The sequence below is a fragment of the Delphinapterus leucas genome, chromosome 17 (assembly GCF_059928025.1).
Source record: "Delphinapterus leucas isolate spDelLeu-1000000601 "Yukka" chromosome 17, BTC_Dleu_Yukka2, whole genome shotgun sequence".
NCBI classification, from domain to species: domain Eukaryota; kingdom Metazoa; phylum Chordata; class Mammalia; order Artiodactyla; family Monodontidae; genus Delphinapterus; species Delphinapterus leucas.
This window is the reverse complement of record NC_143145.1, coordinates 17,472,858-17,483,583: the sequence shown is the minus strand read 5'-3', so window position 1 is coordinate 17,483,583 and position 10,726 is coordinate 17,472,858.

The window sequence follows — 10,726 nt, the reverse complement described above, 5'->3', positions numbered from 1 at the left end:
TCACTTCCTTGCAGCAGCCCCATAAAGTTATAACGACTCAAAGGGCAGCCAGGTATTGGAGGCTTTATAACATTCTGAGCTAAGGAAACGAAACACATAGGAGTCTGGGGATACAGGAAGGGAGGAGATGTTTGGAAAACAAAAGTTGCCCTGTTAAGGCAGATAAGTTTCTTACACACAAAGGCATCTCTGTTAATAGCTCTCTTCCTGGTATAAGATCACTTTCCAGTGCAAATTTAGGCAATGGAAGGGGAAGTAATGAGCTTTTCCTGAATCTGCTGGGTTTTAATTGCCTTTAGCTCAATATAATCCTTATGCCAAAGAGACATATTTTGGGATGGCAAATTCTACTCCTCATCATACACTGAGGTGATGCTGAGTGGATACCCATTACACTTTGGGGAATCTTAGTGTGACTACTCACAAATTGTGTTTTCTCTTTTTCTTATCACAGACCACTTGATGTGGCTATAACATTCCAGCCTTATAGAAATATGAGAAAGGTCACTTCCAATAGGGACTTTTAAAAGACAGAAGGTGGGTCTCGTGCAATCCCTCTTTTCCTTCCACAGAACAGAGCTTCTAGGGCATTCAACAAGCTTCTAGGGCATTTCAGAGTCCAAAGACAGAGGGAGCTTGGTCCTTAAATTTCCACACAGAAAGGGACAGCACCAATCGGGAATACTCACGGAACCCAGAAACCTGTTTACTCACTAGATTACTGGTTTATTATAAAAGGATATAACTCAGGAACAGCCAGATAGAAGAGATGCATAGGGCAAGGTATGGGAAAAGGGTGCAGAGCTTCTATGTTCCCTCTGACTGTACCCAAATCTCCACATGTTCACCAAACCAGAAGCTCTCTGAACCTTCTCCTTTTGGGTTTTTATGGAGGCCTCATTACAGAGGCATGATTGATCACATTGACCATTGGCAATCCAACTCAGTCTTGAGCCCCTCTCCTCCCCAGAGGTCTGAGTGTAGGACAGGAAGTTCTAACCATCTAACCACATGGTTGGCTCCACTGGCAACCAGCCCCATCATTAAGTGCACTCCAAAAGTCACCTCATGAACAAAACAAAAGACACCTCTAACATTATAGGAAATTCCAAGGGTTTTAGGAACCTGAGCCAGAAATAGGACAAAGAGCAAATACATATTTTTTATTATAATTAATCACAATATCATAGTTTTCCCCCTATGAAGTGTTTGTTTTCCTCTTCCAAGAATGAACTCTAATGTGGGACATAATTGGTAGAATGGCAGTGTCCCCATCTTCGTTCACACCAACTTCAATGTTTTTGTCATATTTACATGTAATTAATATTTAATCTTTTCCTTTAATTCAACTAGTTTTTGAAAGTTAGATAAATTTATTTTCAATCGTACTTTGGGCTAAGCAATTACCTCTGCAAAATCTCTTACTAGAAATGCTATTTATATTTTCCTATTCCACATTAAGACTTAAAATTGAATGTGGACATAAAACCTATTAGCATCTTGGTTTACTAGCTGTGTGGCCATCACATCCCTCAGCTCCAAGTGCCACCATTCACATTCTAGCCCCTGTGGTCATCACTGAGGTGGTCCTGAGTGGGTATGCATTACACTTTAGGGTAGCTTACTGTGACTTCTCACCAACTGTGTTTCCACTCCTTCTGAGCAGACTGCTTGATGTGGCCATGGCATTCCAGCCTTTGTTAATCTGAGACATGCCACTTCCAATAGGGCTTTTAAGGGGGAGAATCGGCCTCCAGCAATATCTCTTTTCCCTCCAGAGTCTTGATGTACATATCAACAGGTCCTAAGGGATTGCAGAGCCCAAAGATAGAGGGAGCTTGGTCCTTATCCCCCATATGGAAGATAGCCAGTCATCGATCTGGAATACATGCTTTGGACTCTTAATGTTAACAAGAAATTATTTCTGAGTTTGTTTCTGTGCTCCTTATGCATTTTGGGTTTAGTTCACCTTAACTAATTACAACGTAAGTAATACAAAGCAGGCTGGAGACCAGGATTCGAGCTCGTGGACACCATTTCTCTTTATTAAATGGAGATGATAATACTTGTCAATGAGCTTTCACAGGGCTACAGTGAGGAGCAAAATGAAAGTGCCTGTGAAAGTGTTTTTTAAAAAATCAGGAACACAATTCAGTTTAAAGTATCAGCTGACACGGAAGCCGAAAGATCAACAACAAAAATCAAATGTGCATTCCACTTCTAGCACTTACATAGGATTTTCAAAGAATGCAACAAGTACCCTGAAAAAGGTAATCTGACACAAAGGGAAGGTTCAAGCTGCTGGGCAATGGTGAAATGCTGAGTTTTCAGTGAAAGGCAAGAGAGCACAGCATCCCTTGTTAATTAAAACTTCTGATCGGATGCTGAAAACTCCCAAAGTGTACATTAACTAATGCCTAAAGGTGCTGGGAGCACCAGACTAGGAACTTGTCTTTTCCAAGACATGAGTCATTCTCCAAAGAGTGAAAATTTTCAAGGCGACTAAAACTCTGCCTGGGAGAAGCGGAAAAGTGCGTTCTGCTTGTGTTTCAAATCAGCACAGCCAGCCAAAGGACCACCTGCCATTCTTTGCCATTATTCACATATTCCTTGCTTTTATCAGCACGTGTGGACACAGAGAGTGTTCGCATAGTTCGCTGGCCACTGCTGAAGTGGGAACACCCTCTTCTATCATAGGAGTCTACAGAATGTCCTTTTTCAGCCTGGGAAATTTGCTAGTAAACTGCAGCAAATTGACGAGAATCGAACCTTTCTATTTCTGCGAGGTATTGTGTTGTTGCCTAGCATGACGTGCGCAGCATCTCAGTACAGGGTCAGGTACATTTAGAGTCACTTTACTGAGGGAATAGCTTGATCTCAGGGACTGACACATGGGATGTATTTCTTTATAATTTCCCCTGAGTGATTTCAGAGATATGGGTACCATATATGTGAGAATTTCTGAGACAATCCCCAATTCAAATACTCTGTTTCATAAGCAAACTATCCTTGTCAGACATATGGCTTTATGGTTAAATTGAAAAATATGGTTAGTCCCATCCTAGATCATAAGAGCTTACTACTAGGTAGAATGATCACTTAGAAATCTACCTTCCATAAATATTTAAAATATAAAACTTAGATTTTTTTACACCCAGTATTAGACTTTAGACTTTTAATTGACATGATTTAAGTTGCTATTGGACATGATACCAATGATTCACTAAGGACTAGTCTTCACAGAAATCTAGGCCAAACCAAGTGTTAAAGAGTAGCTTGGTGCACCATAATGTAAAAAGTCTCTCTCTCTCTCTCTCTCTCTCTCTCTCTCTCTCTCTCTCTCTCTATATATATATATATATATATATATATATATGTGTGTGTGTGTGTGTGTGTGTGTGTGTGTGTGTGTGTGTGTGTATGTATGTATGTGTTTATTTTAACTGATGTGTCCCAAAGGCATAAAACATTGCCGGGCTATGGTTGGTATACAGGAAATGAATGATGAACGTGTCTTCATTCCTGAATATCATCATTGGCATCATTGTTATGTCAACTAACTTTTACTCATCATTTACTAGGCTCCAGGCATTGAAGCAAGTTTTGTTTACTTGAACAGCAAAATCCTATTTAATTTTAATAACTTTAGTGGTAAATATACTGTTAATCTCATGTTACAAATCACATATACATATGACAAGGCAACCAAGACTGAGTATTTAGGTAACTTACCCCAAATCACACAACCAGGAGTAGGGTTCACATGGTGGCATAATGCCAGGTGACTAGACTGTCCTCAGTAAATAAATGTTGGCTGAACAGATTTGAACCTTCATGACAAAATAGGCAACATCCTTTTGCTTCTGATTAATAAACATGTTGTGTAAGGAAAGATTAGAAAAGAACGTTGAAAACTGTTTTCCTGCTGTAATGGAAAAATGGATATCATGTACTCAGGTACAGATACAACACCAGCCTGTACTCAGAGAAGATTGCTGGGGTCCTATACCTTCCTATGTGTGTACAGTCAAAAGGGACCTGGAGTGATGTTGTCCGAAAGGGAGCTGGCTGGTGGTTCCACCTACGTGGCATCAGTGTTGCTCTTAATGCCAACAGCCAAAATCCTGTTTAACCATAAGAGGGGCACTTCGGTTTCCATTGGTTCCACCTGTAGAGCAGATATAAGTCTTGCTGTTTGCTCATATAACCCAAGTGGGACTCTATAGGTCATTGAGCATCAGAGCCTTTTCCTCCCCCTTCACCTTCCTTGTATTAACCAGACAGCAAATGGTGGATGAGAGAGAATACCAGCTGCTCTCACTGCCCTAGTGCGGTGGTGAGAACTGAGTTCTCTCAGCTTTTATTAAGGGGGCTTTCTGTTTTGGATCAGGGAGAAGCTAAAGTGAATTCAAATGGGTCAAATCGGGGCCTCCCTGGTGGCGCAGTAGTTGAGAATCTGCCTGCTAATGCAGAGGACACGGGTTCGAGCCCTGGTCTGGGAGGATCCCACATGCCGTGGAGCAACTAGGCCCGTGAGCCAAAACTACTGAGCCTGCGTGTCTGGAGCCTGTGCTCTGCAACAGGAGAGGCCGCCATAGTGAGAGGCCCGTGCATGGCGATGAAGAGTGGCCCCCCACTTGCCACAACTAGAGAAAGCTCTCGCACAGAAATGAAGACCCAACACAGCCAAAAATAAATTAATTAGTTAATAAACTCCTACCCCCAACATCTAAAAAAAAGAGTCATGTCAGTATCTAGGAAAGGCTGCAGACATTAGGCCAAGTGATACCTCTTCTGAGAGGCCTTCCCTAGCTTACCACTCCTTCCAAAGTGTCTCCTCCAGCCTCCTTCACTTCCTGTCACTCTCTCCCCTGACCCTGCTTGATTTTCTAAGTAGCATTAAATACACTCTATGGCTCTAGGAACTTGTGTGTCTCAATCAACTGTGTATTCCTGTACCAAAAAACAGTGTCTCTCACATAGTAGGTACTCAATAAATACATTTTAATTAAGTGAATAAATTCATGTGGACTCAAACAGTCAGCGCAGGCTGACAGAGCACAGGGCCCTCCTCTGTCTTTGCCACAGGGGCAGGGAATACACTGAGCCCTTAAGGGTATCCTTCATCCAGTAGTTGTTTTCTTTCTTTTCAAACCAGTTCTGCAATTTCTTCCCTAGCTATTTAAAGGTCATGGTTGTGGTGGTGATCAGACCAGCTCTAGAAGATTTTTGTAACAAAGTTAGAAAAGGAAAACTGAAGAAAACAAAAACACTAACTTGAAAACATACATTCACCCCCATGTTCATTGCAACATTACATACAATAGCCAGTATAGGAAACAACCTAAGTGTCCAGTGACAAACGAATGAATAAATACACTGTAATGTACGTGTGTGATGGAATTTTACTCAGACAGAGAAAGACAGATGCCATTGATCTCTCTTACATGTGGATTATAAATAACTAAATAAATAACTAAATAAAACAGCTCAGAGATACAGAGAATGGATTGGTGGTTGCTGGAGGAAGGGGGTGGGGACTGGCAGAAATGGGTAAACTGCTTTGTTTTTTAGAATTTTTAAAAAGCATAACATCGTAGTATAGAACTCAGAAATTATGTTTCTTTTCCATCTCTATTCTGAAGTAATAATAATCAATATTTATTGAACACTGTCTACCAGAGGCCTTGCTAAGCACTTCAATGCGTTTCCTTTAATCTTCACAGCAATCCTAGGAGGTCCTGTTGACCCCATTTCATAGATTAGGATTCTAAGGCTCAGAGAAAAATATACAACTGCTTAATGGTGGGGCTGGAATTCATACCAAGGTTTATTTGACTCTGGAGACTATGACCTTGACCATCCCACCTTATTACATCTTTTAATTAAGATATTCTTATAAATGTGGGAGATGATGCCAGTTTACTGTTTTGAACAAAAGCTTTTGCCTCCAAGTTTCTGGGAAATGGGAAAACTGCTTGTTTCAGCCACCAGTAACACAGATATCTAAATTATCTTTTAGAATTCTTTTTCCTATTGTAAGTTCCAAGTAATAAAAACACAATGAGAATTAAATCTTAACTTGTTGGATTATTTATTAGGCAATAAAAATGAGATTAAACTTAATGACTCTTCCTTGAGACAGAGCAAATATCTACCTGACGTCAGCGTTTTGTTTTAGAATTCAAAGGCCTCTTGATACTGCTAGAAAGCTACTATAACAATGTCCTCAGCTCACAGGGTGGCAAAAGTGTATCCTTGGGGCAGTTATCAAGCTTCTGCAGTGCTAAGGTGAACAATTATAATTAAAGACCTAGATGGGTGGGATGGAGGGGTGAGGGAGGGAGGTCCACGAGGGAGGAGATATAGGCATACATTAGCTGATTCACTTCGCTGTACAGCAGAAACTAACACAACATTTACTCCAATTAAAAAAAAAAAAGAAAAGACTATACCTTCAGATGTAAATTTCCCAAAATATTTTCCAAAACAGACATTTCTCAACCCTCCTTCACTATCTTATCAGAACCCTGAGATTTTTTATCTTGTGCATGTTATTATTTTTGGTAAATTTTTATCTGAGATAATTCAGCATGATCCTTCAGGACAGCCTTTTATTAAGCATCTATTTTACATATGTGCAGTATAAATAACGGCACTAAATCAATTTAAATAACCAGTGAGAATTTTTTTCCTAAAGGAAAAACAAAGTATTAAGTAAAACCATGTCTTTTTGATTTATTCATGTCCAATTTTAAGTTCTAGGTATAAATAACTTAGAAAAACAAATGTTTACACTGTTTAGAAATCTCTACCTTTTAGTTGAATGCTACGTAGTTCAGAAGAAGAAAGGTTGAATTCAGGTTGGAGAAGGAGGAATGCTTAGTGCAGTATGAGTCAGAGAGTAAAGACTAAGATGCATTGGATTACTTACCTAAGAAAAATCAAAGCAAATTGATGTTATGCAGAACTCCTTCTTTCAAAGTAAACCCCACCTAAATCAGAGTCAGTACAGAATTGAAAAGTCTAGGAATCAGAATGCCCCGGTGACATGATAGAATAGAGCAGCTCAGCAATGACTTATGGAAGTAGTACACTCTGGTTTTCATGCTATGCATGCCAGCCCTCCCTATGGGCATAATTCAGGCAACTTCCTGGGATGCAACAGCTCTATGACATCCTTGTCCAGAGCAAATGTATCTCGTTTACTGCAGAGTGGTAAAGAAAATTGTGCTGCTGGTTGCTGTGGGTGTTGACAATTCTACAACAAAGAACCATAACCCTACACAAAGTCATAGTTTATCCACAACCAGAATTCTCACTGCAGTTCTGGTTGCTAGAACACCCAAGCTTAACAAACTCAGCGTCAGAGAAAAGCATTCTTAGTAAAGATCCCTGAAATCCATGGGGGAGAGCTGAAGCTACGCCTCTCCTGTATGCTATCATATCACTTATTGGTATTATAATCACTCTTTTTCTCCCTGTCACACACATGGACACATGTGGTATATACTAGGGACTGTGCTTTAATCACCCCTGAAAAAAAAATAAAAGAAAGAAAGAAAAGAAAAGGTAAATGTCCCCCAAGAGCATTTCCAGAAATTGTAAGCTGCAATCCAAGCAACTTTATGAGTTTAGGAGTCAAATTTGGGCCATGAGTGATAATGAGATAATTTTTATCAGTTTGCTATCTAGTTGTCTTACAATATTTATTGTCCATTAATCTGCACACTGCTGTATTTTGGTCCTAATGACTTGTGTGTGTGCGCACATGAACATATATTGAACTTCGGAACCAGACTGAGTTGGGATAGAATCCTGGCTCCTCCTTTAAAGGTTGAGTGACCTTGAACAAGCTACATAATACTTGCCATTTTAAGTTTCTTCATCTATAAAATGCAGCTAATTATACTGACTTCACTTAATTATAAGAATAAAATATGGAACTCATTTAAATACCTAAAAGGAAATTATCAACAGTTAGAGCTCAGTGATGTCAGCTCTCTGCTGTTTACTATCCTGCCAGTACCTACCTAATCTGCCTGACTCTCCTCCCCTTTAAGCTGTTGTTTGTAAGTTAACAAGGGGTAACTCTGGCATAATGGAAAGAATAACAGGGCAGGGAAGAAATGGATTCAAGCCCAAGTTCTGCCTCCTATTAACCATCCAACTTTAAACAAAGCACTTGAGGGGTCTATGAATGAGAGCCATGTGTCCTTGGACAATTAATATCCCTGACATCAAATATTTTGGGGTATAATTCAATTTGTTCATTTTAATGATTTTAACCAGGGCTGAGTGTGTAGAAGAAGGATGGATGCAGGCTGCACTGTGGGCAGTCTCATCATAGTCACCTGAACAAGGGTGAATGCAAAGAGCAAACTGATATTGGGATCTACTCTCTGAGCCTCATTTCCTCATCTGCAAAATGGGAATGATACCTTTTGCAGGCTTACTGTAACCAGGTACTTGTGTGTGTGTGTGTGTGTGTGTGTGTGCATGTATATATATATATATATATATAGTATATATATACTATATATATATTATAAAACACACACACACACACACACACACGTGATAGCCCATTGAAAGTGATACATGTAAGTTTCAATGGGATATTAATGGATTCAATGTCTTAACATAAAGGAAAAGTAACTTAAGTTATAAAGTATACTTGTCTCTCTTCCTCATTATGTTCTAAAATCCAATGAAGACTGGACCAGTGTCTGTTTTACTTGTAGACAATATTTAAACACACAAAAGAACAAAGAACAATAAAGGATGTTGAAAGAATGTTTGTTTAGTGAATGCATGGCTCAAGATCACGTCTAATAAAGAGCAGAACTGGCTCTGGAACACAGGTTTTCTTTATAATAACCTAAACTCATGTTGGATGGGAGGAGGGGGGACAAGGCCTCAGATCATATGTAGAATGGAATGATTAGAATTAAGAATATTAACTTAGGCAGGTGACACTAGCAAGGCATATGGAAATGTACTTTTTTGTAACAAGACATATACTGCTTGTGACCATTTGCCTGCTAATGGTGGATTAAAAAGTATGGTAAACAAAAGGTTAAAAAGCAGTGATTCCCAAATGTTGATGTACATCCAAATCACCAGGTAATCTGTAAATATTACTGATGTGTGGCTCCTGAAACATTCTGAGTTAATTGGCATGGGGTGCTACAAGGGCATCAGGAGTTTTTAAATCTCTTTAAGTAATTCTAATTGTGACAAAGTTTGGCAATCACTGGGTTAAAGTCTATGAAAACTTTCATGATCTCATTTGCATTGTTATACATCCCTCAGGTGTATTGCCTCTGCTACCGTCCTCAACTAGAAATCCTAAGAGAAGTACCCAGATGAAATCTCCCAGCACTCTACACGTTAGAGCATATGACCCTCCCCTTCTCCCTTTCTGACCTCCTCTCCCTCTCTGGCTTTGAAGCTGACCTTTGTCTTTCCAGTCCCACTGCACTTACTCTAGGAGAGACCTGGTCCAGAGCTTGCAGGGTTAGGCAATTCACCTTTCAAAGACCTTGTCACCTGAGCTGTTTCTGGATCCAGAACTTTAGGTTCAGATTTCTCTTCATTTGCACCAGCTGTATTGATCAATGACTTCCTAAAATGCGCATTCTCCCAAGTGCCCTATTGGCTCCTGAATTTTGCCATCCTAAACTTCATCCTAAAGTTCACTGTGGCAAACGGGGCACTACAGGAAGACTTGGCATAGAATCCTAGCTCTACATGGATCCTCCATCAGCTCTTGGACACACCATTTCCTATGTAGCCATATGCACCACAGTGCCAAATCTCTACATGGAACCTTCCCTGATCTCTCTCAATCAGATGTGTTTTCGCCTCAATTTGAGGCCTCATAAAACTTGACTAACCCAGCTGCAGTATAGTGCAGCTCAAGGGTGTTATATTCAAGAATTCCTGTATTAAATTTCATCCACTCTCCTTATTAACACTGTGAATTTGAGTGGGTTACTTAAGCTTTCTGAGGCGAGATTTTTTTTTTTATTTAATAAAGTTTTCTTTGTGTGTGGGGTGCAGTTAGATATAATGTATGTCAAGTATCTAACTCAATGCCTGATACATATTAGATGTGTAATAAATAATAGCTATTATTTTACATTTTATGAGCCAGATCATATTTTTTCCTTATACTATGGTTATTTAAGAACTTCTTTGAGAATGCTTTTTGTATTATGGATTCCACCAATATGTAAGTTGCATCTTATTCCTTTTTAAATAATCTGTGGTATAGACATATGCATTTAAGAAACATTCTTTTTGGGCTTCCCTGGTGGTGCAGTGGTTGAGAGTCCGCCTGCCTATGCAGGGGACACGGGTTCGTGCCCCGGTCCGGGAATAATCCCACATGCCGCGGAGCGACTGGACCCATGAGCCATGGCTGCTGAGTCTGCGCGTCTGGAGCCCGTGCTCCGCAAGGGGAGAGGCCACAACAGTGGGAGGCCCGCGTACCACACACACACAAAAAAAGAAACATTCTTTTCTAAATATTTTCTTATTTAAATTGAAGAAATATTTAAGAATGTGACTTTGTTGTACTTACTTTGACTCATATATCAGTGACATTTTTCTAGATTGTGGGTAAGGCAGTATATATATGAGCTCCACATAGATGACACTCAAAATATTATTGAATAATTTAAGGTATATGCAGTGGGATGTTACTTAGTCTATACAGATT